The sequence below is a fragment of the Ctenocephalides felis genome, unplaced genomic scaffold (genome assembly GCF_003426905.1).
Source record: "Ctenocephalides felis isolate EL2017-DRISC unplaced genomic scaffold, ASM342690v1 CF-g0.4_SCAFFOLD_00845, whole genome shotgun sequence".
In the NCBI taxonomy this organism is placed as follows: Eukaryota; Metazoa; Arthropoda; class Insecta; order Siphonaptera; family Pulicidae; genus Ctenocephalides; species Ctenocephalides felis.
Window position 1 is genome coordinate 26,679,253 of NW_020536999.1, and position 18,402 is coordinate 26,697,654.

Below are 18,402 nucleotides of genomic sequence, written 5' to 3' on the forward strand. Positions count from 1 at the left end.
GTAAAATAATTCTTAACAAAACACTTGGCATTTCCATAAGCTCAAGAATGTGCGATATCTTACAAATTGCCCGGCATTCATTAGTGTCCCGACTATGTAATTGTGTACGTTGTGTTGTATTCTCTCAACTTAGAAGGGCATTTTCTTCGTATTTTCTTAACATTCTTATACAATTTTCTTCCAGACGAAAGTTCTAAAACAGTTTTGTTTTGTGCCTAGACTACCTTGATAAATATCATACATTATGAATTATGAATAATATAAATTTGAGAAGTATAAAGAATATAAAACCATATATAAATCATCAATTTTAATATGGGCTAGTGGTATTATCAAGTTATTATGTTCAAAGAGAACATCCAAAGGTCTTGCAAGAATATTAGTTGAAAATTTGTTAATTAATCATGTTCACCAAACACTGAACTAATTATAATTACATCGAAGTAATTATACTCGCTCAGCTTAGATACTTTCGAATCGTTATCGAAGTAATTAATAACGAAACAAGAATTTTCTCAATTGCAGGAAATTAATAATTAAGAAATTTTTAAGGCCTACAGATAGACTAGATTTGTTCAAGAGTGATAAGCAGCATTTTCACAAAATTTCAATCTATAAATTTTGATATCAAACCTTAATTACCATATCCATTCTATTTCTTTAATCAACCTTAATGTTGGGAATCTTTCCCAGACCTGCTGGTGTTGTATTCTCTATCTATTTTAATAGAAGTTGGGCTGCGAGCTTTTCCAAGCTCATTTTTTCCCAGGTATTGTGTCGCTATGCGTATGTTTTGCTTTTATTTGGATATTTTACATTATGATAATAAAACGAGGCGTATTATTATAAGGCGTATTTGTGAGTGCAAAGACATGTCATAAGAAATGAATCCAAATATTATGCGAAAACTGCACAATGAAAAATGATATTCGTTATAAATGAATGGGAAAATACGACAGTAGCAAAAATATTAAGCTTCGAATATTCATGGAATATTACAACTACAGAATTATTATATTAAGAAAAACATACAAAAATCTTCTAAAATCATTTATTGCTAATAATATTCATTTTCTTATGGTTTTTTTATTTCCTTTAGTTTAATGAAATTTTGTTTTGTATATAATAATTTTCGAAAATGATGGGTAGGTAGCTGAGATTACCATACACGCGAACAAAGAATATTTTGACAGTTAAGTCAAATATATATATATATATATATATATATATATATATATATATATATATTCAAATTGTATTTGATTTATGTCATAAATTTATCAAAACTAAAACATTAGTTTTCGTTGTTGTTACTCTATCCATTAAAGTTGTGATGACAAATTATTCGCATGCAACCATTCCTGGAAATAATTCCAATTAAGCTCCCATCGGGTAATATAAGATCTAAATGATATAATTAAGTGTCAAATCGTTCAGTTACCGGCTTTGATCAATTTTCCGTAATGGGACAAAAATTGCTCGTGCTACATACAGCCAATTAATTGAATTTATTTCTACTCTTTCAGTCTATATATAGAAATCAATGCAGGTATACCATTAGAGATAATTTCTTGTTGAAAAAATTTGAAGCAATACATTTTCTAGAACAAAATGAGGTAATAAGATAGTGATTACGTTGTTATTCTGTCGTTTTATTTAGCAATAGCTAAGATTAGTGCAAACCATGCTATATGCACCACTTTGATTTTTTAAGATGTAATTTTAGAATTAGAATATTATTTTATTAGTTAGAATTTTTGCATAATATAAATTATGATCACATAATTCTCATTATGAACCGCCGACATTTGAAAAAGTAAGCAAATTACAAAATTAAAAGCAATATTTACAAGCAAAGTTACAAGCTTTTCCAGAGACTTTATAACAATATTTTTATAACTTTAATTACGTAACTAAAACTAGAAATATCAGACATTTTGCCTTAAGGTTACAAAAACAATTCTTAGATGAATGCAATAAACAAGAAAATTTAAATTATGAGATCCTTAATGAATTTCTTGGTACTGTTAAGGGATTTATGGGTTATTAATTTCCCGTAGGGTAGTTTTAGTAATGGACCAAAAGTCGAAAATGAAATTTTTTGCATATCTTTACGTTTCTGAACATTTCTGAAGGTTCCTGAACATTTTGGCATACCTTAGAAAAAATGAATGTATGTATGTGTATATTTTGTATGTCCGCATTTTTTCGTCCACGTTTTCGGGTGCACGGATCAACCGATTTGAATGGTTCACAAAACATTCGATTCCTATTGATAGGGAGATGTGCTCATTAGTTTTTAGCAAAGGCAGGTCCAGTAGCTCTACACATCTATATTCATACACATCTATTTATTGAATTCCTGAAGTATTGATGAAGATTATTTTAAGTTGTGAGTTTTAAATATACTCGTTAGATTAATAAAAATAAGAATGTTATAAATTCATTAATTTTTTACGAATTTATAAAGTACTTCATTTATATTATATTGTATGAACTATATATTTGAATCGTGCAAACGTTTGCTTCAAAGGAATTGAATATTAAAATGGGTATACCGCAAGGGTTAATTTTATTTCTCATTTATTTTAATCATTTCTACGCGTTTGCACAAATTGTGTTTCTATTTCGTCTGGTGAGTGTAATCATGTTAGTATTTGTGTATATTTATCCAATTATGTATATATGGGATGTTGAATAATGCCTCTAACTCTCTGTATGAATTTTTCATATCGAACGCGTGGTATCCGGCACGTTTTAACACAAGTGCGCATTATATTTATTATGGTCGAGTCATTTAATGGTGGTTTCCACGTCCTGTTCTTCTCTGCTGACAATAATCATTCCTCAGAATACTTTATTTTCTAGAAGCCATTAAAATATTTAATGTGCTCGCCCCCGAGAATTATAGGTTACCCGATCCACAACGTACATTGTGTCGAACACAAATCGCAAAAAATCCGCAACAAAAGAAGGGAAAATCTTCATGAAACTTTTCCGCGATACTTTGTTGCCGAGAGTGCATTGTTGACCTAATTATTAAGTTATGCCCTCGTCCTCCGTGAAACATTTCACAATGGCTTATAATCATGAGAGTATACAACAGTGGTAAAATTAAAATTAAATGCACACAAAAATATATTCATGTATAACATGATATGAAATGTATTTTGATGAAAATGCTATTTATGAAAACAATAAAAGGTGTTACTTTGCGCACAAATGTCTATATGTATTTACATTAGAGTGGCTTTCGAATTTTCTTGCTCCTAGGAGGCTCAAATGCTTCCAAATTGATAAAAAAATACTCTGAAAGTTTTAGCTCTGAATATTAGCACTGACATAGTCAATCAAGGTACCTTGGTTCTTCTTCCCAAGTAAATACTTATTTTATGAAATATATGAAATTTTTATTTAAGATCAAAATAAGCAAATACCAATGTTTTTCTCAAAATTTTGATTTACTTGTTTCTAAGTTATAAAACAAATGTAATTTTACCCATGTTATTTTGATGGAAACTTTAGTTAGAATGCGGGCTATCTTAAAGTTAATGTTAAGAGCTAAAACATTCAGAGATCTTTTTTTTTAACAATTTGAAAGCATGGAAGCCCTAGGAGCAAGGAAATTCGAAAACATCCATATTAAGGACCACCCTAATAAATATACATATAGGCATTTGCGCGGAAGGTAACATATTTTTTATTAATTTCATAAATAGCATTTTTATCAAAATCCATTTCATATTGTGATTTGCGGAGAAGACAGTTTGAGTGATGTATGAAATACGAGCATAGTCCATTAATAGACACGAGTCATAACTCAACACAAAGCCATATGTCAGTACTCACACTTCGTGGCCTGTTTTAGATTCATTCTACAGGGCTTAATCATTTAGTTAACTAATATTTTTCTATTCAAGTCAAAAGTAATGATTTTTAGAAATATTAATTTTGTATTATGGTTATTAATCAATTTTTAGTTCCACGTTTGATGCATGCCTATTAAAAAAAAGTATTATCTAGTGGTGTATGGCATAGTGCCTTAAGGCAAATTGCTGGAACTTCTCGTACCAGAATTATATATTCAAGAATGAAAAATCAGTAGTCAATAAAAATTGATCAATGAATCATTGAGTTGTTTTATATATTTTCAAATAGATAATTGTAATCACTATATATTTTATCGTTCATAAAATATACAGTGAAGATATTATCGCTCAAAGAACTTGAGAAAGTTTACATTAGCAGAAGTATAAAGCTTGAACCGTATAAGTAAATTTCAAAAATTGAAAATCTTGGTACGGAACTCAAAAAAAATTCTAACAAAGAAATCATTTTTAAAAATATCATAAAATATCTGATAATTTGATGTGCATACGTCTAATGTTCATTTTTGACCAACAAATACCATTTCTTACTTTTTTCTCTGTATCTCCGAAACCGCTAAACTTGCCTTAACAAAAATTTCATCAATTATTCATTTCGTCATTACAAGTAAAATGTTATTTTCCGTACTCTCAAAAACTGAATTACCCTTTTTGGCACTTTTTGCCCCATATCTCCGAAACGGCTAAACCTGCCTTACCAAAAACTAAGCAAAATGTCTTCATATTAATAGGAATCAAATGATTTTTCAAACCATTTTTTTCGAAAGATTTTTCGAACCAATCAAATAGATTGATTTGCGCGCTCGAAATCGTGAACGAAAAATTGTATTCAAACATACATACATACTACACACACACACACATATATCCATTTTTTCTGAGGTATTCCAAAATGTTCAGAAACCTTTAAAAAGTAAAGATATGCAAAAATTTGTATTTTCGTTTTTTTTGCGATTACCCTACGGGAAGTTAAAAAAAAAAAATTATACACAAGTAAGCATCAAATTACGTTATTTTATTTTGTAAATTCAAGGTGATATCAGATTATATAGGCAAGTTGAAAATAATCAAAATCTTATTACTTAATTCTTCTTAAAATAATTAACAATTTTTTTACAATTCATAATTATAATTGGTTAAATATAAAAATTATAACTACTCTACGCACTATTATATTGCATACTTTCAAGAACATAACTACAAATGTACTCAGACGATCCTCATTTGATTTAAAATATGTCGATACTGCAGATTCTAAATTTTAGAATCTAGATAGATCAATATATCAAACTTAGCTTTATGCACAACGTAGATTTATGCTAAAATTTAGATGCATAGATGTTTTGAATCTGGTTTGTTTCGTTAGAGACTCATGGGGTTGCTATATTATTTGGAATATATAAATTGTGAATATTTGATATCATCTAGATAGTTTATTTGATATTGCATATTTTCAAAACTACAAAAATTGACATCTTTCCTTCTAGAGGTACGTGTGTGATTTGATGATTTTATTTTATCCATAACTAGTGATCGAAAACCCTGGTTATCGCTTCGTTTAGTAATATATGTAATTCGCTATTCAGCAGCACGCCTCAGCCCGCAAATAACCATACCATATGTCAAACTTTCAGTTGAATTATAGTACTACGTAATTTAGTTCTTGATAGGAAGGAAGAAGGAACCGAATGCACGAAAGCTAGATACCAGTTCTCCAGACAGAATCAATTTATTTTAAATCGATGTGGATAGATAAGCAAATTGGAAAACAAATAGAGAAAAGTAGACGAGGTTGAAATATGAACGTAATTTGAAATTGTTGGAAAAGAGACAGCTAGACATGATAATCTATCAGCTTATGATAGCGCATATATATCTTTTCACTCGTATGCTTTCTTCGTTGTGAGGGGCTAGTTAGGTAAATACATTTCGAAGCAACTTTAGATTACACTTAATTCATAATAAAATGTTTAGAAGTATGAATAAACAACCGAACAGCTTATAAATCTATTAGTACAACCTGAGGAACTATTTTCAATTTTCAAATGGCAGGAGATAAAGCTGATTTTCACCGCTGAAATCTCTCTTTCAAATTTATAGTTTTTATTTATAATTCACCTTGTACTTTACTTATTCCCAACTGAGAATTAATTATCTCCCGTGACCATAATAAATCAAACTCCAAAAGTTTCCGTATGAGCATGAGTTTCCTTATTGTACCATGTTCAATTTATTAAATATTGATTTATTAAGATGACTGGGAAGTTTCAAGTCTGTTATTCAGTTCTGTCATTGTTGGTTATATTACAAAAACGAAAGTAAAAGAAAGCTTTTGTGTGTTTTCCCATATGAGGAGGTTTTCATCTTGGAAACGTGTATCATATAAGTCAGCGGATTTATCGTCTTTTCATAATATCGCTGGCATAACTATTTGTTATCGATAAACAGAGAATTTCAAGATAACTATAGCGTTCAAATGGAATAGTTTTAGTTTTATGTTTCGTGTATTTTATATAAATTTTGAAACCGTGCATTTAGATGACTGATGTACAATGGTCATACGTGAGTTTCCTTATGAGTAAGGGACATGTACGTTCAGAAACATCACTGGAAATAGAATTACTCATTTTTTTCTACTAATATTTGATCTTATAATATCATCTAATTATCTAGGGTTGAAGTAAATATTCTATTAACGGCAAATGAACCAATTGTGTGAAAAATAACTGATGTCCAAACATGCGTATGAACCTCAAGGAAACAACATGGTATTCGACATGTGCAGCATTTAAAAAACACATTTTCTAGGTCAGTGTGCACAAATTTTGTTAACCCATGTCTGACAGCGACCCTCTCAGCATTTCCCTTCGACATGAAAAATACTCGACCTATGTATCACATAATATACAACAAACAGCAAAGATTTTACAGATTCGTGACTCTTCTTGTTTCGCACGATTGAATGCTTTTCGTAGGTATGAGAGTTTTCTGTGATTGCCGACCTATAAAATTTCAATGATTTTGGTTCAGACATCATTGTCTTTTTTATGGGAATTATAAGTACGAGTATTTGTGTTTAGCATTGAGATAAGCATGAAGTATTCACATTATTAGTACTGTAATGATATGGTATGCTTCTTTTCATTGTCGTGCCTATGTCGAACTGGCTGCATATATAGATTATAAATCATAGATTGAATTTTTAAACTAGGCGGGAAGTTTGCCTATGGTTTCTAGGAAATAGAGCAGCAGATAAAAGTGGGCCGTCACGTTCATGTCAGAAAATAGTCAATCACAGACGTTGCATTAAACTGAAATCGGGCGTCCGTATGTCGCAAACTATTTTATAGTAACCTCAGAAGAATTTAGTTTGAAAGAGATATTTCTTAGTGGTTTAAAAGATTTGAGCTAAGGAAAAATACTGTATGCCATGTATAAATAAAAGGGCATTAAAAAGTTCTATTAATACAATTAAAATCAAAGGTTTTGATTTAGTAGCAATAAGAGTTTTAATTTGATGTCATGGATCCCACATTTGAAAAAGTAATGACAAATTATTTAAATATAAGGCTTGAAAAGGATTTTCAATTCCAGCAGGCAGAAATGATTATTTATATTAATCCGGAAATACTTAATAAAAACTAAAATATCTTCTGATCTAAATCGGGTAAGAACAAAGCATCAAATTAACCATTATCATATGAAGATATTTAAATCTCTTTGATCTATGAAGCTGAATTCATTAAATATGATCTTTTGTCAACGCCTAAGTCAAGTTCTATTGACATTTCCACATAATATATATTATTCTATGAATGGTTAGCGGGGTTGTGTTGTTTTACATGTCGGATCTGTTTTGTGCAGAAGCGAAATTATTAGACCTTGATCCCTTGCAGGGTACGCGGCCGCGTTTTCAACGAAATGAAGCTCAAAATGTAATTACACAAAAGGCTTAACAGATTTTAACTCGCTGTATGTACAGTCGTACATGTACGTACAGATATATTTATATTCATATATGTCCGCAAGCTGAGATATAATTCAAGATGTATTTATTATAGCATTTTTCCTGTTATTTTACCACATTTGAATGCACGACGCGATATATTGGATACTTCTATACGATACTTGTATCGAAAAACATACATAAATTTTGCACATTTGCATGCGGAACTGAATACATAATTTTTAATAAATTATTCAAATACATATATTTATTACGTGTATATATTCTTTTTGAGGCCAATTCGTCGATAAAAACCTACAAAATATAAACATGTGTAAAAGCGTAATATAATATTTGTACAATATTAATGATTTATTGTTATTTTTATTCGCAGTATATTTTTTGGTTGCTCAATTAGATAAAAGTATAAATAATACAATGTATTATGTAGTGTATACAATAAAAGTATAAATATTAAAATAGATTGATATATGATTTAGAATTTTGATTAAAATCATATTTTAAGCTAACGGATAATTTGTTTTTTTTCTGGATATAAACATTGAAACGTAAATTTTATGCCTGTTGCGAATGCAATAACTAATGTTAATATTATATGCAATTATTTTTGCTTTAATGAATAAAACTTGAATATACTTAAGCACATCTGAAGTACAAGTTGTTTATAAACTAAAAGAGACCTGAGATGTTGAAAAGTACATGGCGTCTCCACCGGCACATACCACATGTCGGATATAGCCAAACTTTTACATTTGAGTTTTCATATTTAATTAGATTTATGTATAAAAACTTGATATTCCACATTGAAATGCTTAATGCAACAAATTTAATGCAATAAATATATAATAGAGGATTTTCAAATTAGCTTAAAAACGAGGGAGAATATGATACGATTTTATATATTCGAAAGCATCAATATCCAAATTACAAAATATATGGTGATTACATATTGCCAATACTGATTCACATTAATTATACATTTTAATTTATATTTTGAACAATTATTTGCTATGTACCGAGTAAATTGGTTCTATAAGCTAATTAAATGAAGTTTAATCTCTTGATGGCCGGCATGTTAATTAACTACATTTCATTATATATCTATTTCATTTTCAAGAATTTTTATTTCTTCTCATTATTCTTGTCATCTTTTGGCGCAAAAAAGAAAATATTATTTGTCTATATCATCGTCTATTATTTTCTAGATAAAATATATTATTATAATAGACCTAACATGTTTTGTATATAATAAAAATAATGGGTACTCTGCTTTAGAAGTCAGGTTTTACAATATTTAAACTGCAACTCGAATGAGGTATAAATAATGTGAGAGATTTTTCATTGCCGTTTCACATCACAGTGTCCGGAATGAGCTATTTTCAATTGGAAACATCTTTGATTTACATAAGTGAAAATTGATATACATTATGTATCCATATTAACATTCTAAATATTATGAAAATCGGTAATTACAATCAAAAAAGCTAAACATGCTGTGTGCTATAACAAACTAATCATTTTTATTAATGCTAAATTTGTTGATCTTTTAATATTTGTTGGCCCAATTTGTATTAGCTAGGTCTGGATAGTCTTTTATTATTAATATCCGTTGAGTATGCATTCCGTTCCTAGATACTGCCGAATAGTTAGAGCAAATTGTCTCCGACCGAAATGCACAAGCCCGACCATCCCACACGGCAACCGCAGTGTAACTAGTCCGCTAGTGTAGAATCAATAAATCATAACGCAGGACATGAAATGTACATAGCCGAAAAGCCCATTGTGTTAGACCGCGTTGGGCAACCTATTTTCAAAAGAGGCGACGACTGCGGACACGACTGAGATACAAGGGAGACACGGCGAATTAGATATTCGAATAAGCAAGTTAAGAGATATAAGTACACATTTCAGAATCAAGGAGCTAGTTAAATTGAGCTTAAGTGTTAAGTAGACCTGTTTCGTTTATAAGTGGCCAATCCTCAAGAACTGACTTTTCAGTCGCATGATATTTATATACTTCTTCTCGGGTTTATGTAATCGTGTAATACGATTATATATTAGTATGATCTTACAATCTGGTGAAATAATGCAGTAGGGTGTCTTCGCATACGCTTTTCATCGAATCATCTATCGCTATCGTTATAAAAGTGCATAAAAGTAGTGCCTTAAGACAAATTGCTGGAACTTTCCGTACCGCAACGAAATGTTCAAGAAATATTAAATGTTTTCAAATAAATTAATATAAATACTGTATTGTTTAATATTTATAAGAATTATGTAAACTAAATTATTCATTTGAAGTATATAAGTGGGCTCTAGAACTTTAGCTAAAATTAAAATAAAAATCAGAATTGTTTTCAATATACAAACAAAAATTGTTTTTGAAAAAAAAAAGATTTTTCCCAAAGCAATCGTTTTGTCAACACAAGCAGAAAATTTTTGAATCACTCAAACCGGATGCTTAGTTCTTTCAAAAACTACTACTTTTGGCACAATTAGCTCTGTATCTTCAAAATTGCTGAACCTACCTTTGCCAAGAACTAATCACCACTTCTCCCAATCATTACATATTGAATGTTTTTTGGATAATTCAAATCGAATGCTCTCAAAAATTCTATTTCTATTTCCTGCAATCTTTGCTTCTTATCTCCGAAACGGCTGGATCTGCTTTTGCCAAAAACTCATTAGCACATCTCCTTATTAATAGGAATCAAATGTTTTTTCAGCCATTCAAATTGGTTGTATCGTGCGCCTGAAAACGTGAATGAAAAAATGCGTACACACAAAACACACACACACATATAAAAACGCACATCAATTTTTTCTGAGGTATGCCAAAATGTTCAGAAACCTCTGAAATGTGAAGATTTCATTTTCGATTTTCGGCCCATTACTAAGATAAATATTACATACAGTTATTTATACCTAGAGGCCAATTTTTTGATAAAATAGTAATGTTATGTTGAGGGTCTATCTTCGTATGAATTGGTAATAAGAAGTATCAGAAAGCTATGTATTTGCTGTGGATTCAAGCGGTTTACACATAAACCTAACTCACCATAAAACAATTTTATCATAAGTGCATCTTTCTGATGTCTCAATGATAACACATATTTGAAGTTAAGTTTTATCTTTAAAATTTTGTGCCTGACTGCACAGCAAACACATAGATTTTTAACAGTTCTTGCTAACTATTCATTCGAAGATAGACTTGTATCATTGCCTTACCATAACATTCTATTTTATCGCAGAATGGGCCCCATAATGTATATAATATATAATGAATTATTCAATGTAATATACAATTGTATACTAGAGCAGCGGTCGAAAAACTTTTTTAATCATTACCTCAAATATTCTTGTCTAAACTCATATTACCCCCATGGCATAGAGAGAATACCCCCAAATGTTCAACTAAATAACAAATACAGTAAATATCAATAAAAAATACATATTTTTACTCCAAAAATCCATTTTTACAACATTTGTGATAACTAGAGGAAAAAATATAAGTTCAAATCAGTAGAAGGTGCATTAAACATTTATGTGACCGTTACAATGATGAGTTTTGTTTTATAATAACAAGCCGCAAAAAACCAAAAAATTAAGATATTGAATTGAAAATTTTCGATAGTTCGATAGCTTCTAAATTTTTAGAGCTTAAGTTAGGTAATACATAACTGTTATATTTTATTCTTGTTTATATTTTACTAAATTTAAACTTAACATTGTTAAGTTAACGTAGTTATTAATGAATATTAATGAATAATCTTAATAAAAACAAGTTCTTAATTTGTTGACTTGACTCAAGGATTCAAAAAAAAAATCAGGGATATTTTTCCAATAGATGATTTTTATTAATTTCTCAACTTATTCATATTTATTACATTTATTGTTGTATTCATTATTAGAATGTTTCTTAGTTCATTTCATCAATATATTGTCGACTCCATATTTTTATTATATTTTGTCACAGACGACTATGCATGCAAGATATATTAAATATATTTGAATGCCATCACATAATCGAAAAGGTTTAATATAAATCGAAAAATAAATACGCACCTCAGACATGTGTGGTAGATTTCATTTGTCAGAGCACTCCTTATTGTGCGCATTGACAGAAATCGTCTCAGTAAAAAAGAATTCTATGAAAACCTTCCTTTGTGGAAAAATTCATAAGACGCTCTGTGGTACTTTATCATTCATCGAAGTTTTACGTACCGAAGTAATGAGAAATTACAAAAAAAAATTACAAAGGTACATTTTTATTAGAAAATCTAGTATTTATGTCTTTTGAACTGACTACATGGGTTGATCTGAAAAACACAATTAAAAGCAATTTTGTGAAGGTAATTGTGCTGTCATATTTTTCATGTTTGTTTAATGTCGTAGTTCATTATCTATTTCAATTGATGAGAAAACGAAAGTTTTCTGTAATGATTCATCTTGATGAAACAATACGTAAATTCATCTGGTCATCTCAGATTACAAGATGCCTTTGAGTTTTATGATTGCAGTAAATAAAGCGTATATAAGGTGGCAATCATATAAGATTTTATTTATTCATAAGCAGCGTACTCAATAATATTAATTATCAGTCTTTTGTCAAATATGAAAACATCAATAAAATATGACTGAATAAAATTGATTAAAAAGAGGCAGCGATTTCGAATTTGCTATATTTATCCGCTTAACGAAACCTAATTAAATACCTAAAATACATTTTACTGATAAATTATTGCAATAATTACATTTTCGGTACAGCTTTAATCTTTAATCATCTTTCATTTGCTAATTATAATATTATTATGCATATTATTATATAATTCGTGTTATCTACACAAAGAGCACGCCTAATAAATTTATCATGCTAGCATATGCCTTTTGATAAAACATAGATCATGTTTTTCTTTAAAATTACTTTAACGGACACTTTGAAATTTTCTGAGGGGACGATATTAAAAATTTAATTAAAAGAACTTCCAAAACTTCTAGTGAGCACGCTTTTATAAGCGTATGTAAAATTATGTACATGTAATAAGAATGTACATATTTAATAAAAATTAACTTGATAAAAAGTTTTCAGCAGGCAATGAAACAGGGGTACTTGTATTTATAAAAATTAAAGCCAAGACTTAAGGGGGTAATTCTAGTGTAGAAATTAAAAAAATCGTTTAAAGTTAAACTTTAAAAATTATTTTTAAATTTTACGAGAGGATTTTTTTAAATTTAAATTATTTTCAAAGATACTGTTGCTTGATCATGATAATTTTCTTATGTTTTTCAAAACCGTTTTTTTCAATATGATGCCCACGATTACCAGAGTTTTACTGAACCGATTTATTTGAAATTTCCAAAGAATATTATTTATAGACTCCTTTTTGGTATATACTAAACTCATCCCCAAATCTCAATGTTTATTATATTTAAAAGTGCGAGAAACTCAAAATGTGGTTAAAAACAGTCTTTTTTACAAACTGTCGCCATTTTGTCAAAAAAAAAATTTAATATAAACTTGTGCGTAGTATGTAATCTAGCAACAACATTCTAGATCAGTAATTCTTTTTTTCTGTATTACTAGGTGGGTTGCAATGATGGGTATGATCACGTGTAAATTTTTTGGTATCCCCAATCAGCAGCTGATAATTTTTATTTTTTTTTTGTTTTTACTTTTTTTGTACTCTTGTAACAATGATAAATAAATTATACAAAATATTACATTATACAAAAAATTGCTTACCTCTTTTTTACAATGACTTCAAAATAATACCTAAAATTCATGACTCCACTCCAGATTACGCCCTTAAATAAATTATAATGGGTTAGAATTGTTAAATGACAAACAGTCCTATAATCCTATTGTTCGAGAGTGTTCTATTGTATTCTACCCTCAATAACAGGTATTGCTTCCCTGTCTGTTTGGAACGTCCATGCCCAGTTGCTTGCAGATAATTAGAACTACATCAGTCTGTTTGTACAAACGGCGGTCAAAGAATACCGCTTAAGCACTATTTCAGTAGATAGAAACCGCAAACTCCACTGCAAGAAATCGCAAGTTAAACAGATCTGCATAAAAACTTTTGCTAATTCCGTCCTTTGACCAATATATCTCACAGAGGAAAGCTCCAACTGTGAAGTCGCAAGAACTGAATTTAAATAAAGCTATTGCACGCGCACTCGTGTTATCTCAAGCCTCCTTCCTCTGGGAGCAGTCTGCAGTACTGTACCATATATATGGGTTATGCGCATAATAATGAATTTAACGGCTGTTCTGTTAAATTTACATAAAACAACTTTATTCTATTTTTTCTATTGATTTCGAAATCTTTTCTTGAGTTAAAGAATACTAAATTTGAAAAATGGTTTCATTCCGAAGGAGCGATCTAAAACAACACGTCACGTCTTGAAAGTTTCATAAAACACTTTTCTTCCAAACATAAATTCTTTTAAATCAAGACCCTTCTTTGTACAAACACAAACTAACTTGTACAAAAGTACCTACTTAGATATAAAGAGACAACAATAGACATAATCCGGGCACGCACTAACTATAGAAGTAAAACTTCTCAAAAGTTACTTGAAAACTTAGAGGCATATATATATATATATATATATTAACAAAGTCTAGTAATCGGGAATAATATCAATTAAAAACATGATTTTTTTTTCAAAAATTCATTTTACATCCACGTTTTACGTTTCGGTTATAATCCTAGCCTTCATTCTTTGGAAACTAAAAATAAAATTAAAAACAGTTGAATTGGAATACTTACAATTAGTTAATCTTACTGCTAAAATAGAAAATTCAATAATACATGGTATCATGATATGGTAATGCACTACAATTATATAAACTTTAAATTTGTAATTAAATAATATTTCACAATATACTGAATTTGAAAAATCACAGATAGATAGTCAGTAATATATGTCTTGTTCGTAAATTAGTAGCAGTCATAATAGAGAAAAGATTGTTTGAAAATATTTTTACCAAGATTTTACACATATGTGGAACGACGGACAATTGTCCTAGACACTTTAAAACTATGCTTGCGGACCACATTAATACTTTAAAACACAATATAGATTTTTTTTTAACCCGACTGTCTATTACTCGAACAAAATTTATTTAAACGAAGAATTATAGAATTCGACTAGTTATAACAATAATAGGACAATAAATAAGCAAAATGATCTCAACACGCTGTGCGACTCAAATCTCTTTTATTTACATAGCATTCCAAATTCCTCACAAAACAATAAAAATGTCGGGAAAAGGATTCGCAATTCGTTCTACACATGTGTAGAAATAATAAATTATATAATTTATAACACTAAGATTAACTAATTTAAGTACTTTTTACTCTTCATATTTGTTTCAGTTTTTAATTTTATTTTTATTTTTCACTGAATGAAGGCTAGAATTATAGCCGAAACGTATGGATGTAAAATAAATTTTTGAAAGAAATTCATGTTTTTTATTGATGTTATTCCCGATTACTAGACTTTGTTAATACATATGTCATCATCAAATATTCTTAATTATAAATTTCATTGTGAAATAGTATTATTGAAGCGAATAAAAATTTAAGCAAAGTTATCTTTCTCAATTATTTCCTCAAGTAGATGATTAAAATCATTATTAATTGAAAAACTTTTTAATGACCTGACGTTCTGGAGCGAAATGAAAAATATATCTTTAAATTACAAGATATGATTGATTTTTTAATCACGATCTTTGTATACACGATTATTATATTGCTGATTACGCTCTGAGAAGCATTAAGGAATTGAATATCGCTCCTGGACGCATTAATTAATTAAATTTACCTTTAGCATTATGCATGCTTTTAGAAAATATAATCACATTTATTACTCTGTATCTAACCTTTAATTCCCTTTACGTCTTCTGAAATAAGATAATAATTCTTGCACTTCGATGCGAAAACACCAATTAGTGAACTTCTTTTAAAGTCTCAATTATTTTTTACTGCTGTAGTGCAAAATATTTTAGCGTTTTTAAATTAGATGTTCAATAATGGTTCTTTCGAGAACACTTACCTGTGATAGGTTTTGCTGCCTTGTTATGTTTATGTGCTTTTTTTGGTGGTTGAAACTGTACTCTGGCTTCCTAAAAAAAAGAAAGAAGTTAACTAAAACTCCCATAATTATATAATTGAAAGGCGAAGAAACATGTTTTCGCTAAGTTTATAACTGCAAAGTTAGCATATATGAAACGGAAATATTTTGTAGTACCTATTGAAGGAGTTTAAAATATTACTTTTAAGAAATATTTTTCGTTTTGTTGTCAATTTCCAAGTTTAATACGAACTGTATGAATAATTTTCCGGATTATGTTATATCATCCCGTTTTTAAACTTTTTCTAACTCTGCATTTCTCATCATAAACTGAACAGCAGGGTGCATTAAAGTTCACTATAAGTTTTCGTTAAAGTTTTAATAAATATTGAAGTTCTAAGCGATTGCCTACTTTTAAACTTTCTTGCTCCTGATTAATATTTTAGCAGATAATAAAGGAATCAAAGGGAAAAGTTTGAAAACATATTTTAAGCCGTTTATCTATACACGCAAAATAGGTTTTTCATTTAGTTTTTTTTAAATTAGCCAACAATTAAAGTTCATACATAAATATACTACACGTTTGATAAATAATGCTTGTGTGATATATTATTACTAGTTTGTGGGATTGAATAACATATTTCTTTTTTGCTGATACATTCCAAATAATCTTCATCTTTTCAGATTCATAAAAGTTTCATTGAATGTATTATTCTAAGCGATGCAGAAAATTAGTTACGTGTCGACAGGCGTTTTGATTCGAGTGATATTTATTCATACACGATATCGTTTACAGATGACGAATTGTATGATTATTTTTATTTATTAATAATTTAATTTCAAATAATACTTCATAAATTTGGTGTAACACCCGAAGTGGTGAAAATAACTCAGTACATAAACATAAGTGCGCGATGATTGTGTGAATTGCCAAAAAATTTGTAGATGTATAATGTAGATTTTATGTACAGACTCATGGCTAGTTAAACTTTTCTTAATAATAATTTCAATAACGATAACTCAAGTTTTCAATTAAAACTCTCATTACTATCCGAAATGAAGTCGGACTCTCCAAAAAAATGCTCAGCACTTTAGAGAGTTTAACATGTCTAGTTGTAGATTAAAAAACATTTTAAACATGTGATCATTTATCATTTTAACAAGATTTATCTATGTCGAGTCTGCTAAGAATTTTGTACTAGTTTCGTATATTACAGTCTTTTGTATTAAAAAACTAAAAAATACAAAATGAAAATCTCATCTTTGTAAGCAACCAGCCATGCACTAACTCATAGTGAAAACCGCCGGAATTTTTCAATTATTCATCGTTGTACGCCAACGCGTTCTAGGAAGAATAATGAAAGCCTCTGATAAGACAGAGTTTTTATGAAAATTTTATGACTATTGTAACCATAAATCTAACCTCAGATGGAAATTAACTCTTGTTTTAATAATTCATAAGCAGATCTTTGCAGAAGTTCCACTCGCGTATTTGGCTCCGAAATGCTTTTGAACCAAAATCGAACAATGGGTTTATAATTATGAATTAATCTCGACGAAGCTTTCGCTGAAAATACTTAATTTTTTACTTTCTTATTAATCATCAGCAGTTCATTTCATATTTTTTTCTATTCTTATGATATCTATGATGGTATTGCAATGTTAAATATAGTGATTATATTCTCTTTCTAGAAATAATGTTTATTCAAATAATGTTTGTTTTTTATCAAAAAATTCGCATATTATGTTTTCTCGGCGTTTCAAGCTATTCTGAATCAAATGAGACCAAAAAGTATGTATGTGTGTCTATGTCAACAGGTTTCAAAAATTTAAGACATTCGATGTATCTTGATGAGGACTAGCGTTTATCAATTTTGTGCGACGATCAGCCAAGCCTTTTCTTTATAAATAGTTTTGTCCACGTTTTAGCCTGCAATTCTGAATCGATTTTGAAAAATCAAAAACAGTTTTTTATGAAAGTTTTTTTTGGCGATATATATCATGGTCTTATAGAACTTACTGAAATATTACGGCCTTACGACGTAGTTCAGTTTTAAACATCCATCAAAGTTTGAAAATGAGGAGTTTTTCTGACGTTTGTTAAAATTAAAATTGGACGATTGGTATAACGATAGAGTTCTTGGTCTTAATGAACATAATAAACCATTAAAGTCCTACAGAAACTGGTTCAATTATAAAAAATATTGATTTTTGAAAATGTGCTTTTAGAAAATACTCTGAGTTAACGTGTTCGTTCGTTTTCAATTATGTGTAATAAATCCACTCGGAGTACTTTTAATCACTTATAAATTAATTTATTTTTCATTGATTTAGTCGATTATTTACACATATCGGAAAGTTCATGTAACTTGCCCCAAGGCAAAATACCAATATCAACTAGCTTACTCCAAGATTAGCTCAACTCAAGTATTTACAGTCTTCAATGTATTTAATAGATTTTAATTA

At 29.2% G+C, this 18,402-nt stretch overlaps 1 protein-coding gene across 2 annotated transcripts in view; it reads right to left on the minus strand.

The window, feature by feature from the left end:
* The window catches only part of LOC113363909 (5-hydroxytryptamine receptor 1), a 69,216-nt gene extending 53,226 nt beyond the window's left edge, over positions 1-15,990 (minus strand). The window contains exon 1 of one of the 2 annotated variants that reach the window (XM_026606393.1): positions 15,919-15,990. The gene's annotated coding sequence lies outside the window, so the exon portion shown is untranslated. Of the gene's footprint in view, positions 1-13,597; positions 13,928-15,918 lie in introns of those variants that run through there. The other variant, XM_026606394.1, reaches the window with a different exon arrangement.
* Positions 15,991-18,402: the final 2,412 nt, after the last annotated feature.